At 42.9% G+C, this 17,926-nt stretch overlaps 1 pseudogene across 1 annotated transcript in view; it reads left to right on the plus strand.

Annotated features, from left to right (window-relative positions):
* Positions 1–13,613: 13,613 nt before the first annotated feature.
* LOC143270256 (protein Red pseudogene) overlaps positions 13,614–17,926 on the plus strand; it is a 34,672-nt pseudogene continuing 30,359 nt past the window's right edge. Inside the window, exon 1 of the transcript XR_013047381.1 lies at positions 13,614–13,761. The product of XR_013047381.1 is annotated as a protein Red pseudogene (transcript). The remainder of the gene's footprint in view (positions 13,762–17,926) is intronic.

Genomic DNA, 17,926 nt, shown 5'->3' on the forward strand with positions numbered 1-17,926 from the left:
TATGTTTTACAAAAAACCTTATTCACCATTAAAAACTATGTAACATATTTAGAAAAATGATTTGAAAACTACACAGCTGTATGTGTCTCACTGGAAACAAAGGTCGACCTTTCAGTACCCATAGAAATGGACTACCAACCTTAAAATCTATACTCAGCAAGAACACTCAACTAGGAACGGTGGCCCCTGTTGGAATAGCAGAACTCCAGAGGCTAAGGCAAGAAGAACCAGCTGGGTTAGACCCTATCCAAAACAAAACACCCTTCTGGAATGAAAGTAAAATAAAGTTATTCTCAGGAGCTGGATAAATGCCTCAGTGGTTAGAAGCACAAAATGTTCTTCTGGAGGAGGTTCCTTTTCCAGCACCCACGTCAGGCAGCCCACAAATACCTATCTATGACTCTAGCTCCAGGGGAATACAATTTAACTCGGACCTCTGCAAGCACAGGCACACACACACTTAACAATTTTACAAGACTAAGTTGTTCTTGGCCAGGCAGTGGTGGTATACACAATTAATCCCAGCACTCAGGAGGCAGAGGCAGGTGTATCTCTGGAGTTCAAAGCCAGCCTGGTCTACAGAAAGAGCTCTAGGACAGCCAGAACTACACAGCGAAACAATCTTAAAAAGCCAAAAAAAAATTTAAAAACAAAGTTTTTTGTTTTTTGTTTTTTTTTTTTTTTTTTTTCTGGTTTTTCGAGACAGGGTTTCTCTGTGTAGCTTTGCGCCTTTCGTGGGACTCACTTGGTAGTCCAGGCTGGCCTCGAACTCACAGAGATCCACCTGGCTCTGCCTCCCGAGTGCTGGGATTAAAGGCGTGCGCCACCACCGCCCGGCAAAAAACAAAGTTTTATTTTGTTGTTGTTTGTTTTTTTCAAGACAGAGTTTCTCTGTGTAGCTTTTGGAGCCTGTCCTGGCACTCTGTAGCCCAGGCTGGCCTTGAAATCAGAGATTCTCCTGCCTCTGCCTCCCAAGTGCTGGGATTAAAGGTGTGAGCCACCACCACGCAGCTAAAGTCACTCTTACAGAGAATATGTGCAGAAAAGGAAAAGAACAGAGCAAGCCTGTAACTACTGTCCTTATTTTGTCCTGCCTCCAACAACTGGCCATTGACTGGTATATGAGAACTTGGACTTGGAGAGAAATTTTCCTGTACAAACCATGTGATTTATGTGAACATCTGCTTTCCTTCTAGAAATTCAGAATTGTGATATATGCTGACCTGTTCTCAATAAAAAAAAAAAAAAAAAAAAAAAAAAAAAAACAAAACTCCCTGGCACTGTTTCGTGACAGACGTTTTACTTTTATTCCTTGTCATAATTCACTCCTGGAGGCACTAAGTTGTGATCCTACTCAGAAACCACTTGAAACCTTCCTCCAAATTTCACCTCAAGCATATTTCCATCTATCTACCCACTTCAATTTGAATGTTTTGTATGTAAATACACATTCACACATGTGTACCTGTGGGTGGATGCCAAAGGTCAACCTCAAGTACATTACCCTTAGCAGCCCTCCACTGGACTTCCTTTTTGAGACATTCTCTCACTTAGGCCTGGGGCTCATTGCTGGCCAGTGGATTCCAGGGGTCTGCCTGTCTTCCTTCCCCAGTCCTAGGATTACAAGCATACATACCATACCTGGCTTTTTACGTGGGTGCTGAGGATCCAAACTCAGGTCCTCCTGCTTGTGTACACTTGACCAAGTGAATCATCTTCCCAGCCTTGTTGTTGTTTTCTCCTTGAAACAAAGTCTCAATCCAAATCCTGCCTCCATATCCCCCAAGTTTTGAGGTCACAGGCCCATGCACCATGTCCTGCTTCTACTGCACCCAGTTGTGACTGAATTCTACGCCATAATAAATGACAGTGATTAGTCTGACTAAAAGCCCAGCCCCGTGTGTTGTCTTACAGAATTACTAAACCTGGAGGTGGTATCAGGGATCTCTCCCACAAAAAAGAAACTAGGAGTCTGTTGCTAGGAGACCATGTTCTAAAAGACAGCTAAAAGTTTTCAAGGCAGAAGAGAAATACTATCAGAATCTGAACAATAAATAATGAAAGAACAAGTCGGACTCAGTGACGTACTCCAGCAGAAGTGGAAGGATCAGAAGTTCAAGGTCATTCTTGACTCCATAGGGAATTCCAGGCCAGTGTGGGCTACATGAGACTCTATCTCAAAAAAAATATAATATAAAAACAATATGAAGAGTTGGGAGCTGAAGAGATGGTTCAGAGGTTAAGAGCACTCACTGGCTGCTCTTCCAGAAGACTCTGGTTCAATTCCTAGCACCCACATAGCAGCTCACAACCATTTTTAACCTCAGTTCCAGGGAATTCAATGCCCTCTTCTGACCTCCAAGGGCACCAGACATGCACACAGTATACAAATATACATACAGGCAAAACATCCATACACATAAAATAATAAATTAAAAAAAATAATAAAGAGCAAATATATGGTAAGTATAATAGGCTTTCTCCTGAACTTTCAAAATTATTTTCCATGCCAGGTATGGTGGCTCACACCTTTAATCCCAGCACTTAGAAGGCAGATAGGGGATCTCTGTGAGTTCGAAGCCAGCCTGGACCACCAAGAGAATTCCAGGACAGCCAAGGCTATTACACAGAGAAACTCTGCATGGAAAAACTATATAGTCTTTTTTGTGTTTATATATATATATGTGTGTGTGTGTGTGTGTGTGTGTGTGTGTGTGTGTGTGTGTGTGTATATATATATAAAAATTCATTCCATAGTTATATGCAAAATTATAATCTTTCATGGGCTTTCTAATTTGTAGTATCATAAGACAATGGCAATATATACAGGTTAGTAAGGGAACTATATGGTGATAAGTAAAACAATGATTCTAAAAGGTAGGTATACTCTCTTCTCTAGAGCAATGTGGGGTGACGACAAACACAAAATGAGACAACTTAGAAAGAAGGTGTGGTGGCTCACACCTACGATAATAGCGGAGGCCATGAGGCAAGGCTAGGAGGTGGAGGCAGAAAGATCAACAGGAATTTGAGGTCAGCCTGGACTAGCTCTCACAGTGAGAGACCCTATCTCAAAGAGCCAAAGAAGTGGAGAGTGGCCCCATGAGCCACCCCCTTCCTGGAAATCTTGGCTGTTAATGGCTGCCAGAGGAGGAGGAAGGGGCATTTTCTTCAGTGGCTACACTGGGAAGTGCCCACAATCCCGTCAATAACCCCTCCTCCATGCACCTGTAAGCAACCCAAATGAAAACTCACTGGGCCACCAAACTGTTATCAGCAAAGAAAGTACAAGGGAAAGGAGGGAAGAGGAAGGGCATCAGCAGGAGGAGGAGACAAGGCAGGATAATGGTGGATAAAATGATAAAAATTCATGGACATGGATGAAAATGTTGTAATGGAATTCATTATTATGTATAACTTAATGTGGACTAATAAAAACCATTAAAGATAAGTAAGCCAGGCATGAGGACTAAGAACTAAGATCCCAGCACTCAGGGCCAGCCTGGCCTACATAGCAAGTTCCAGGCCAGTTAAGGCTATAGTGCAAGACTCTACCTCACCAAATGAGCAAAAACGAATAATAATAAAGAAATGGTATAACTTTTGTGTGAAAGAAGCACACTAAAGCTCCTTACACTTCAGGAGACCAACAGAATTTGAGAACAAGGTCCAGCTGGAGAACTCCATGTGTAATACATGTGGGGAGAAGAAACGTAAAATGACAACCGTGTGAAGGAAGGCCAAGGGAGGAAACACCCAGCCAGGCACACTTGACTTTCCAACCTCTCTAACAAACCCCACACACGGCCCAACCACCTCAGACAGACATGCTAGCTCCTGCATAAAAAGCTACTATTCCCAGAAGAAAAACACGTCACGTCGATTTTTTTCAACCTTCCACCCTTGCAGCCTTTCTCTTCCAGTACTTCACAATACTCAAAGTTGAATTAGCAATATATCGGACATTTTTCAGTCTTCCTTCTCCTCACCTTGTGCCTCATTTTACAATGATCTGTAAATTTTCTATCCATCATCTTTAAGATTTTCACTTTTGTATGGGGACATGTGTTGTGTCTATACACGTGAATGCAGGTGTCTGTGGACTCAGGGAGTTGGATCCCCCTGAAGCGCAAGTTACAGGTGGTTGTAAATGCTAGCCATGGGTACTGGGGATCAAATATGGGTCCTCCGCAAGAGCATTCCATGTTCTTGCCCGGAGGTGTACTCAGGAGGCAGAGGCAGGCGGATCTCTGTGAGTTCAAGGCCAGCCAGGTCTACAAAGCAAGTTCCAGAACAGGCTCCAAAGCTACGCAGAGAAACCCTGTCTGGAGGGCAGGGGGAGCATTCCATGTTCTTAGCCATTGGGCCAAATTGCTCCAGTCTTTACTCACCATTTTTAAACACTGAGGCCTTGAACACTCAAATTTTATTAACTTACCACTACACAGCTTCAACAACATATTTATTCTTTTTTTTTTTTTTTTTTTTTTGGTTTTTCGAGACAGGGTTTCTCTGTGTAGCTTTGTGCCTTTCCTGGAGCTCACTTGGTAGCCCAGGCTGGCCTCGAACTCACAGAGATCCGCCTGGCTCTGCCTCCCGAGTGCTGGGATTAAAGGCGTGCGCCACCAACGCCCGGCTCAACATATTTATTCTTATTCATGACTATACATTGTATTATCAAATTTTTGTTAAAGGAATATACATTTATCTCACAATTTCTATGTGTTATGGTTCCAAGCAGATGAAGTGGCCCTCTTAGAATCAGACCACGCTGTGAAAACCAAGTGTCACTGCAGAGTATGAACTCGGCTGAGCTGTGCGGTCCTCACTCCAAGGTCCTTCCCTGTCGTCTTTGCTGGACCTCAGCTGACACTCGCTCAACTCGTAAGGCCGCTTGCCACCTGTCCTCTTTCACACAGAGACCATAGCATGGCTGCTGGGCTTCTCTTGCTTGTTTTTTTGAGACAAGGTCTCACAACACAGTCCAGTACGGCCTAAAACTTACTATCTAACCCATGTGGACTCCAAGCTCCTGGCAAATCGGCCTCAGCCTCTCCGGTGTTAACCCACACCTTCTAGGATAAAAATTATTTCTCTATTTTACCCATTGCTTTTTACATAAAGACACAAAATACACAGTAGGGAAAACTTCATAGCATGCTCATGTATTTCACTGGAGTCAAGCTGGTGGCTCACACTGACTGTTGGTTTGGAGACCAAGCTGGGATGCATGGCAAATGCCAGGCCCAGCAGGATTACAAAAAAGACCCTATCTCAAAACCAAATCAAAAGCGAAGAAGGAAGAAAGGGAGCAGAAAGTACTAACAGCGCCCACAGGAACAGTGTTATTTGAAATTGAGTATCAATAAACCAGCTACTGCATAATTCAAACATCAGTGAGTTAGACTCCAGATGGAGGCCTGAGGATGTGGCTCGTCTGGCACATTGCCTGCCTGGCATACAGGAAGCCCTGGATTTCATTCCTAGCACTGCATGAGTCCAGGTACCACATAAACCTGTCGTGGTGGTGCCCACCTGAAATCCCAGCAGCACTCAGGAGGATCAGGAGTTCAAGGTCATCCTCAAACATACAGCCAGTTCGAGGCAGCCTAATCTACATGAGATCCTATCTCAAAATCTAAATGAATAAAATCACTTAATATCCCCATTTCTCACTCCTTCCCCCTCCCCAAAAACCCTCTCCCAAGGATCTCAAGCCCAGATGCCTCAAATTCATTATGAAGCAGAGAATAACTCTGACCCCTTGATTCTCCTATCTCCACCTCTTAAGCCCATACAAGATTATACCAACAACTCAGTTCATGCCATGAAACCATGCAGTGCTGGGGATAGAACCAATTCATTCTTGTTAGGCAAGCAATCTTCGGACAGAGCTACATCGCCAGCCCACAATTTATAATCTCTTAATGGTTTGAAAAATATTTCATAGGATTCCCAAAACCTAGAAAGAAGAAAAGTTAAAGACTGATCAATTTAATTCCATTAACATTAAATATATATGTGTAGATGTGCAGGGCTAGATAGAGAGATGGCTCAGCAGTTAAGAGCACTTCCTGCTCATGCAGAGGAACCACAGTTCAGTTCCCAACACCTAGGTCAGATGGCTCACAACCACCTCTAACTCCAGTTCCAAGAGGTCCTCTGTGGGCACCTGCACACACATGATACACACTCATACAGACACACACAAATAAAAGTAAATCTTGAAGTACTTATGTATGAGGGTGCACACTTGAGTACATGCCCAGGACAGGGGCCAATAAGATGGGTCAGTGTAGGTAAATGCCTTTGCCAAATAAGCCTGACCTCAGTCTGATCTTTTCCAAAACCCTCAGGAGGAGAGAACCAACTCACAAAAGCTGTCCTCTGCGCACAAACCCCAAATGAAGGTCAGATATCATCTGACTTTCTTTTTATAATACACACCAAACACACACAAAAAATCTGTACAGAAAAGAAAAATCTCCACAAATTCATTCAAAACAAAAAACAGGAAAATAGATCTGTAATATAACAAATTACCTTTATATATAAAAACACTCAGAAATTGACATGAAGGAAATCCCAACACTAGGGAGGTAGGGAGGTAGATGTCTTTAAAAAGACAGACAGACCAGGATATAGGAACTGGAGAGAGAACACAGTGGTTAAGAATATTTTGTTCTATACGGACCAATGGAATTGAATTGAAGACCTTGACATTAATCCACGCACATATGAACACCTGATTTTTGACAAAGGAGCCAAAACTATACAATGGAAAAAAGAAAGTATCTTCAACAGATGGTGCTGGCATGACTGGTTGTCAATATGTAAAAGATTACAAAGAGATCCATATCTGTCACCATGCACAAAACTCAAGTCCAAGTGGATCAAAGACCTCAACATACATCCAGTTACACTGAACTTGATAGAAGAGAAAGTAGGAAGTACTCTTGAACGCATTGGCACAGGAGGCCACTTCCTAAATATAACACCAGTAGCACAGACACTGGGAACAACAATTAATAAATGAGATGTTTTGAAACTGAGACGCTTTTGTAGGGCAAAAGACACAGTCAATAAGACAAAACTACAGCCTACAGAATGGGAAAAGACCCTCACCAACCCCACATCTGACAGAGCACTGATCTCCAAAGTATATAAAGAACTCAAGAAACTAGACATCAAAATACTGAACAGTCCAATTAAAAAATGGGCTAAAGAGCTAAACAGAATTCTCAAAAGAAGAATCTCAAATGGCTGAAAGACATTTAAAGAAATGCTCAACATCCTTAGTGTGGGAGCCCGTTCTGGGGTTCCTCGTGGCTTTACCCAGCAGGTCCGAATAGAGGATGATCAGGACCACGGGCCTGAGTGCAGGTGTCTGAGATGGCCTGCACTTGGCTGTGCTGGGGGAGGAGGTCTTTTGCTCCACCCCTTGGCATCTCTATAAAAACCCTGGACCAGAGACAGTCGGGGGCCCGTTGGAATAGGTTCCAGGCCCTCTCGAGGCTATCCTTTATTTTCTATCTGTTTATCTCCGCAAGATTCTCCGCTATAAATCCTTCTATCTAATATTTCCTGCTGCTCACACTCAAGAAAACTCTGGGAAGCTGTGGGGGTGGTGGGTAAACGCCCCACACCTTAGTCATCAGAGAAATGCAAATCAAAACGACTCTGAGATACCACCTCATACCTGTCAGAATGGCTATGACCAAAAACACTAATGACAGTCTATGTTGGAGAGGATGCAGAGCAAAGGAAACACTCCTCCACTGTTGGTGGGAGTGCAAACTTGTACAACCACTGTGGAAATCAGTATGGCGGTTTCTCAGAAAATTGGGAATTGATCTACCTCAATACCCAGCCATACCACTCTTGGGCATATACCCAAGGAATGCTCAATCATACCACAAAGATACATGCTCAACTATGTTCATAGCAGCACTATTCACAATAGCCAGAACCTGGAAACAACCTAGATCCCTGTAATTGAAGAATGGATTAAGAAAATGTGGTACATATACACAATGGAGTACTACTCAGCAGAGAAAAACAATGACAGCAGGAAATTTGCAGGCAAATGGATGGAACTAGGAAATATCATCCTGAGTGAGGAAACCCAGACCCAGAAGGACAACCATGGTATGTACTCACTCATAAGTGGATACTAGATATAAAGTAAAGGACAATCAGACTGCAACCCACAGAACCAGGGAGGCTACATAGCAGGGGGAACCCTAGGATGACTGTGGCTTATAAGAAGTTTTTACTCAATCACTGGGCAAGCCTCAGTGAAACATTTCACTATTAGGATAAAAATTTGTACTGTATCAAGCTGATGATAGAAAATAATAATAATAACAAACAAACAAAAAAGAATATTTTGTTCTTCCAGGACCCAAGTTTGGGCTAGGCAGCTCACTGCTCCAGCTTTGGGATATCTAACACCCTCTTCTAGACTCTGCAGGTACCTGCACCACATGGCATACACACAGAGAGACAAACACATACATATAAATAAAAACTAAAATTTTAAAGATCAGGAATAACATAGAAAAAGACTAAAGATAAAATCTGAATAGCAAAGTTTACTGGCAAAAAATACAAATATTGTATTTTTGTAAGTTGAAGAACATCTACAATCTCAGCTACTCAGGACACTGATGCAGGACCAGCCTGGGCTACACAATAAGTTCAAGTCCAGCCTGGACAACTTAGTGAGACTGTCTCAAAACTTAAAATGAGGGTCAGAGGCATGACACTATGGGTGCACATGAATGTAGCACCTGGCTAGCAAACACAAGGCCCTAAATTCAATCCCCAGTTTGAATATAACAATAAATAGTCAGCTGGGTGGTGGTGGTGGTGGTGGTGGTGGTGGTGGTGGTGGTGGTGGTGGTGGTGGTGGTGGTGGTGGTGGTGCATGCCTTTAATCCCAGGATTTAGGAGGCAGAGGCAGGCTCTGTGAATTCAAGGCCAGCCTGGTCTACAGAGTTCCAGGACAGGCTCCAAAGCTACACAGAGAAACCCTATTTAAAAAAAAAAATGTAATAATAGTCAATAAACATGGGAAATTACTTTAATTCTGTATTATCCAATAATAGCCATATACCGATATTTTTGTTTGTTTGGTTTTGTTTTGTTTTGGAGACAGGGTTTCTCTGTGTAGCTTTGGAGCCTGTCCTGGAACTCACTCTGTAGCCCAGGCTGGCCTTGAACTCTGGAGATCCGCCTACCTCTGCCTCTGCCTTTCGAGTGCTGGGATTAAAGGCATGTGCCACCACCGCCTGGCCCACATACTGATTTTTAGCAGTAATTAAGATTAAATAAAATGTTAAATGCAGTTTGTAATCACAGTGGCCATTTTAGGTGTTCAAAGGCCATGGAATATTTTTAGCACACGACAACACAGATACCATTATAATTCTGACATAAGTGTATCCCCAAAAGGCTCAAGTGTTGAAGACTTGGCTCCTAATGAGTCAGTGTTCAGGTGGGGGGATTCAAGGAAGTGAATGGATCATGAAGGCATGGTTTCATCAAAGGGCAAATTCACTGATGGATCTGCAATCTGATAGATTTATTATGCAGCGGAAATGTTAAAGAGGTAGGGCCTGGTTACAGAGTTTCTCTATGTAGCCTTGGCTGTCCTAGAACTCTCTCTGTAGACCAGGCTGGCCTCTAGCTCACAGAGATCCACCTGCCTCTGCCTCCCATCACCCGGCAAGGTCGGGCCTAGTTTTAAAAAGTATGTCGTAAGCCGGGAGTGGTGGTACATTCCTTTAACCCCAGCACTAGAAGGCAGAGAAAGACAGATCTCGGAGCTCAAGTTCAAGACCAGTCTAGTCTACAGAGCAAGTTCCAGGACAGCCAGTGGTATGTAGAGAGACCCTGTCTCAGATAGATAGGGTGGGTGGGTGGATGGGTGGGTAGGTCCAATAAAGTAGGTCCTTGGGCATAGGGCACATGCACTACGTTGTCCCAGTTTGTCTCTGTGTCTGTGCACTGGCTTGCTAGCACTTGCACACTCTTTCCAACCCTGCCATCATGAGACTTTGTCTCAAAAAAAGGAAGGTGGCAGCAATTTAGTTATTACCATGAGAAGATATCCATGATATTCATAAAGAAATTATAGAACTTTATGTAATATACACCCTCCACCTGCTTGTATGTTTAGCAAAATGTCAATCTTAGCTAACTTGAGTAGCATTTTTTAAAACATTTATTTTATTTTATATGTATGAGTGTTTTGCCTGCATGTATGTGTGTCTGGTGTCCAGGGTCAGCAGAAAGCATTGGACCCCCTAGAACTGGAGTTATATAGATGGTTGTGAGCCACCATGTGGGTGCTGGGAACTGAACCTCGGTCCTCTGCAAGAGAAACAAGTGCTCTTACACTGAGTCATCTCTCCAGCTCCAAACTGAGCATCTCTAGTATTTTAGTATGCACACTTTTCAGTAAACTAGACTCATCTGAAATTACTTACTTACTTCTGTTTTTTTATTTAAATAAAGAGTTTATATAAATTTTATAGCATTGTTTTTTTCTTTTATTTCTGAGGGAGTTTCATGTAGCCTAGGCCATCCTCAAACTTTACATAGTTGAACCTGGCCTTGAATTTCTGATCCTGCTGAGAGTTTGGGTTATAGACATGAGGCACCATGGGGGCTTCTATATTTGATTTAAAGGGTGTAATTAATACTCTTTAAGTCATATTTTAAAAGTTTTTAAGTTTAGTATATTCAGTAACCTGGAACAAAGCACAACCATCTGTAACTGCAGTTCCAGAGGACCAGACACCCTCTTCTAATCCCAGGTGTGCATGTGGTGCACAGACATGCAGACAGGATATACATACACATGAAATAAATTTACAAAATTTTGAATTCAGGTGTGCATGGTGGCCCCATACAAATAATACTAGTACTTGGAAAGTGGAGATGGGGGAGGCCTGGGCAAGCTGGCCAGATACACATGTAGACCAACTGGCAAGCTTCCAGTTTAGTGGGAGACCATGTCTCAGTAAATAAAGGGGAGAGCAACTGAGAAAAGCAACTGACAGTAGCATCCTCTGGCCTCCACATGCACATCTAGATACACACAGACAGACATCCCTCCCCCAAAACGGCAGCAGAAAAGTAAAATAATTTTTTTTTTAAATGGGGAGGAGATACTCTGTAAAGGTGCATTCGGGTACAAGTGCTCTTAAACACTGAGCCATTTCCCCAGCCTACTATTTCTCTGTGTTGTTTTGGAGCCTTTCCTGGAACTCGTTTTGTAGCCCAGGCTGGCCTCGAACTCACAGAGATCCGCCTGGCTCTGCCTCCCGAGTGCTGGGATTAAAGGCGTGCGCCAATACCACCCTGGCGTCTAATCTCGGTCTTTTAAACACTATTTTTCATATAGATATCTGGGGCACAAAATAAGTAAATGTTCTAATTTATTATTTCAGAAAATAAAACAGATGCAAAATTATTCTTCCTGGTTGTCACAATTTCCCAATCATTAAACTATTTAACCCAAAAGATAATTCACAAGGTACTGTACAGATTGAATCAGACATGGTAGTATGTGCTTATGATCCCAACCCTGGAGAGGCTGAGGTAAGAGATCACCTCAAGTTTAAGGCCAGCCTGGATTATACAGTGGGCTCTTAATTAGGCAGAGCTACAAAGAGTCCATCTCAAAAACCAAACAAATGCCCGGTGGCGGCAGCGGCGGCAGCAGCACATGCCTTTATTCCCAGCACTCGGGAGGCAGAGCCAGGCGGGGATCTCTGTGAGTTTGAGGTCAGCCTGGTCTACAGAGTGAGTTCCAGGAAAGGCACAAAGCTACACAGAGAAACCCTGTCTCGAAAAACCAAAAAAAAAAAAAAAAAAAAAAAAAAAAAAAAAAAAGGTTAACAAAAAGATATAAAGATTGCTGAGATTCCCGAAATCTTACTGCTTCCAATGCTAAGGCCTGCCTGGGCTACAAAGTGAAACCTGATCTCAAAAAACTAAAGCCTAATAAGTAAGTAAAATTAATTCACCTAACTAATTTTGGGATTTGCATACTTTTAACTAAAATAGCATCTTCTCTTTCATTAACAGGAAGCAGTCAATGAGGTGTCCCTGAAGTAGAAAGTAAAACTTCTGTGGAAGAGAAACTCCTCACCACCAAAATATTATTTCTAGAGATGTTTGTTAGGGGAAACTACCAATACTGTCACAAAGACAAATTCTAAGTGGGCGGGAAGAGCACCTGCCTAGTATGCATGATGCCCAGGTTCTATCCTGAGCATCCCATAAAAGTGGGCAAGGTGGTGCCTGCCTATAAACCCAGCACACAAGGAGCAGAGGCAGGAGGATTGCTGCAAATCGGAGACAACCATTAATGTGAGATTCTAGCCCAAAGTAAGCTAATAAATGTATATAGGGGAAGCATTCAACAACAACGACAAAAATGCAGATTGAATAAACCATATAATTCAGATTTGGGGAAACAAGACTAGGCAGTAGTAAAGGAGTGAACTGAGTTCTTTTTTTCTTCTTCATACTTTCCAATTTTCTCCATGATGAACATTACTTTTGAGTTCTGAAAGTCTCATTTAAAAACAGAAACCAGGATCCGGGCAATGTGGTGCAATCCCAGCACTTGGGAGGCAGACTCAGGGAATCTCTGAGTTCAAGGCCAGCCTGGTCTGTCTGCTAAAGGAAACAGTTATTTACAGTGATCTACAGTGTTATACGGTGGGCTCAAGGACTGCCAGGACTAGACAGAGAAACCCTGTCTCTGAAAACCAGAAAATAGATTAATAACTAAACCAAGACCAGCGAAGTTGCTCAGTGAGTAAAAGTGCTGGGCAGCAAGACTGAGAACCTGCAAACTCCCACAAGTTGTCCTCTCACTTCTGCATGTGCTCCATGGCCATCTGCACATGCCCCGCCCCTAAGACAGACAGACAGACAGACACACACACACACACACACACACACACACACACACACACACTTGTTTAAAGGAGAAAATAACACCTTATAACCTGTAAGGCTTCACTTACTAAGACCCAACTTGTTGTCCATTTATAAAAGAGGTTGAAATGCTACTAATGTTTAATGTCCTGTTATTTTTTTTACACTTGCAATGATGGAATTTCAATTTCTCCTTAAAGTAACGTTTCTTCGTAAATACACGTTTTTAACTTTTTTTTTCAAAACAAGACTTCACACTAACACTCATTCTGAAATGATTTCTAAATTCCGTATAACAAAATTGTGGGCGGGGGCGGGGTGTGTGTGCCCACTAAACACAATTTCGTCGGTCCACCTTCACTTTGGCTAAAGAAAAGTGGAGGCCCGGTAAACTACACGTCCCACCCATGCATTGCTGCCTTATTCAGAGTAGGTCTCTACGGAAACAGAAAACAAAACAAAAAAATTCTCCAAGTCCCACCTGTTACTTAGTTTCTAAACACCTCCTGCACTTTCAGCTCGGAAGGCAAACACAAAAGCCTCGTGGCTCCCAGAGCCCGGGGCTGGATGCACGCACAGGGCAACCGCCAAGACGGTAAGGAGCCCCCGCCCCCCCCCGCTAGGAGCCCCCGCCCGCCCCCCCCCCCCCCCCCCCCCCCCCCCCCCCGCTCCTTACCGTCTTGGCGGTTGCCCTGTGCGTGCATCCAGCCCCGGGCTCTGGGAGCCAACGGCAGGTCACGAGGCTTTTGTGTTTGCCGTCCGAGCTGAAAGTGCAGGAGGTGTTTAGAAACGAAGTAACAGGTGGGACTTGGAGAATTTTTTTTTTTTTGTTTTCTGTTTCCGTAGAGACCTACTCTGAATAAGGCAGCAATGCATGGGTGGGACGTGTAGTTTACCGGGCCTCCACTTTTCTTTAGCCAAAGTGAAGGTGGACCGACGAAATTGTGTTTAGTGGGCACACACACCCCGCCCCCGCCCACAATTTTGTTATACGGAATTTAGAAATCATTTCAGAATGAGTGTTAGTGTGAAGTCTTGTTTTGAAAAAAAAAGTTAAAAACGTGTATTTACGAAGAAACGTTACTTTAAGGAGAAATTGAAATTCCATCATTGCAAGTGTAAAAAAAATAACAGGACATTAAACATTAGTAGCATTTCAACCTCTTTTATAAATGGACAACAAGTTGGGTCTTAGTAAGTGAAGCCTTACAGGTTATAAGGTGTTATTTTCTCCTTTAAACAAGTGTGTGTGTGTGTGTGTGTGTGTGTGTGTGTGTGTGTGTGTGTGTGTCTGTCTGTCTGTCTGTCTTAGGGGCGGGGCATGTGCAGATGGCCATGGAGCACATGCAGAAGTGAGAGGACAACTTGTGGGAGTTTGCAGGTTCTCAGTCTTGCTGCCCAGCACTTTTACTCACTGAGCAACTTCGCTGGTCTTGGTTTAGTTATTAATCTATTTTCTGGTTTTCAGAGACAGGGTTTCTCTGTCTAGTCCTGGCAGTCCTTGAGCCCACCGTATAACACTGTAGATCACTGTAAATAACTGTTTCCTTTAGCAGACAGACCAGGCTGGCCTTGAACTCAGAGATTCCCTGAGTCTGCCTCCCAAGTGCTGGGATTGCACCACATTGCCCGGATCCTGGTTTCTGTTTTTAAATGAGACTTTCAGAACTCAAAAGTAATGTTCATCATGGAGAAAATTGGAAAGTATGAAGAAGAAAAAAAGAACTCAGTTCACTCCTTTACTCCTGCCTAGTCTTGTTTCCCCAAATCTGAATTATATGGTTTATTCAATCTGCATTTTTGTCGTTGTTGTTGAATGCTTCCCCTATATACATTTATTAGCTTACTTTGGGCTAGAATCTCACATTAATGGTTGTCTCCGATTTGCAGCAATCCTCCTGCCTCTGCTCCTTGTGTGCTGGGTTTATAGGCAGGCACCACCTTGCCCACTTTTATGGGATGCTCAGGATAGAACCTGGGCATCATGCATACTAGGCAGGTGCTCTTCCCGCCCACTTAGAATTTGTCTTTGTGACAGTATTGGTAGTTTCCCCTAACAAACATCTCTAGAAATAATATTTTGGTGGTGAGGAGTTTCTCTTCCACAGAAGTTTTACTTTCTACTTCAGGGACACCTCATTGACTGCTTCCTGTTAATGAAAGAGAAGATGCTATTTTAGTTAAAAGTATGCAAATCCCAAAATTAGTTAGGTGAATTAATTTTACTTACTTATTAGGCTTTAGTTTTTTGAGATCAGGTTTCACTTTGTAGCCCAGGCAGGCCTTAGCATTGGAAGCAGTAAGATTTCGGGAATCTCAGCAATCTTTATATCTTTTTGTTAACCTTTTTTTTTTTTTTTTTTTTTTTTTTTTTTTTTTTTGGTTTTTCGAGACAGGGTTTCTCTGTGTAGCTTTGTGCCTTTCCTGGAACTCACTCTGTAGACCAGGCTGACCTCAAACTCACAGAGATCCCCGCCTGGCTCTGCCTCCCGAGTGCTGGGAATAAAGGCATGTGCTGCTGCCGCCGCTGCCGCCACCGGGCATTTGTTTGGTTTTTGAGATGGACTCTTTGTAGCTCTGCCTAATTAAGAGCCCACTGTATAATCCAGGCTGGCCTTAAACTTGAGGTGATCTCTTACCTCAGCCTCTCCAGGGTTGGGATCATAAGCACATACTACCATGTCTGATTCAATCTGTACAGTACCTTGTGAATTATCTTTTGGGTTAAATAGTTTAATGATTGGGAAATTGTGACAACCAGGAAGAATAATTTTGCATCTGTTTTATTTTCTGAAATAATAAATTAGAACATTTACTTATTTTGTGCCCCAGATATCTATATGAAAAATAGTGTTTAAAAGACCGAGATTAGACGCCAGGGTGGTATTGGCGCACGCCTTTAATCCCAGCACTCGGGAGGCAGAGCCAGGCGGATCTCTGTGAGTTCGAGGCCAGCCTGGGCTACAAAACGAGTTCCAGGAAAGGCTCCAAAACAACACAGAGAAATAGTAGGCTGGGGAAATGGCTCAGTGTTTAAGAGCACTTGTACCCGAATGCACCTTTACAGAGTATCTCCTCCCCATTTAAAAAAAAAATTATTTTACTTTTCTGCTGCCGTTTTGGGGGAGGGATGTCTGTCTGTGTGTATCTAGATGTGCATGTGGAGGCCAGAGGATGCTACTGTCAGTTGCTTTTCTCAGTTGCTCTCCCCTTTATTTACTGAGACATGGTCTCCCACTAAACTGGAAGCTTGCCAGTTGGTCTACATGTGTATCTGGCCAGCTTGCCCAGGCCTCCCCCATCTCCACTTTCCAAGTACTAGTATTATTTGTATGGGGCCACCATGCACACCTGAATTCAAAATTTTGTAAATTTATTTCATGTGTATGTATATCCTGTCTGCATGTCTGTGCACCACATGCACACCTGGGATTAGAAGAGGGTGTCTGGTCCTCTGGAACTGCAGTTACAGATGGTTGTGCTTTGTTCCAGGTTACTGAATATACTAAACTTAAAAACTTTTAAAATATGACTTAAAGAGTATTAATTACACCCTTTAAATCAAATATAGAAGCCCCCATGGTGCCTCATGTCTATAACCCAAACTCTCAGCAGGATCAGAAATTCAAGGCCAGGTTCAACTATGTAAAGTTTGAGGATGGCCTAGGCTACATGAAACTCCCTCAGAAATAAAAGAAAAAAACAATGCTATAAAATTTATATAAACTCTTTATTTAAATAAAAAAACAGAAGTAAGTAAGTAATTTCAGATGAGTCTAGTTTACTGAAAAGTGTGCATACTAAAATACTAGAGATGCTCAGTTTGGAGCTGGAGAGATGACTCAGTGTAAGAGCACTTGTTTCTCTTGCAGAGGACCGAGGTTCAGTTCCCAGCACCCACATGGTGGCTCACAACCATCTATATAACTCCAGTTCTAGGGGGTCCAATGCTTTCTGCTGACCCTGGACACCAGACACACATACATGCAGGCAAAACACTCATACATATAAAATAAAATAAATGTTTTAAAAAATGCTACTCAAGTTAGCTAAGATTGACATTTTGCTAAACATACAAGCAGGTGGAGGGTGTATATTACATAAAGTTCTATAATTTCTTTATGAATATCATGGATATCTTCTCATGGTAATAACTAAATTGCTGCCACCTTCCTTTTTTTGAGACAAAGTCTCATGATGGCAGGGTTGGAAAGAGTGTGCAAGTGCTAGCAAGCCAGTGCACAGACACAGAGACAAACTGGGACAACGTAGTGCATGTGCCCTATGCCCAAGGACCTACTTTATTGGACCTACCCACCCATCCACCCACCCACCCTATCTATCTGAGACAGGGTCTCTCTACATACCACTGGCTGTCCTGGAACTTGCTCTGTAGACTAGACTGGTCTTGAACTTGAGCTCCGAGATCTGTCTTTCTCTGCCTTCTAGTGCTGGGGTTAAAGGAATGTACCACCACTCCCGGCTTACGACATACTTTTTAAAACTAGGCCCGACCTTGCCGGGTGATGGGAGGCAGAGGCAGGTGGATCTCTGTGAGCTAGAGGCCAGCCTGGTCTACAGAGAGAGTTCTAGGACAGCCAAGGCTACATAGAGAAACTCTGTAACCAGGCCCTACCTCTTTAACATTTCCGCTGCATAATAAATCTATCAGATTGCAGATCCATCAGTGAATTTGCCCTTTGATGAAACCATGCCTTCATGATCCATTCACTTCCTTGAATCCCCCCACCTGAACACTGACTCATTAGGAGCCAAGTCTTCAACACTTGAGCCTTTTGGGGATACACTTATGTCAGAATTATAATGGTATCTGTGTTGTCGTGTGCTAAAAATATTCCATGGCCTTTGAACACCTAAAATGGCCACTGTGATTACAAACTGCATTTAACATTTTATTTAATCTTAATTACTGCTAAAAATCAGTATGTGGGCCAGGCGGTGGTGG

The sequence above is a fragment of the Peromyscus maniculatus genome, chromosome 22 (genome assembly GCF_049852395.1).
Source record: "Peromyscus maniculatus bairdii isolate BWxNUB_F1_BW_parent chromosome 22, HU_Pman_BW_mat_3.1, whole genome shotgun sequence".
Lineage (NCBI taxonomy): Eukaryota > Metazoa > Chordata > Mammalia > Rodentia > Cricetidae > Peromyscus > Peromyscus maniculatus.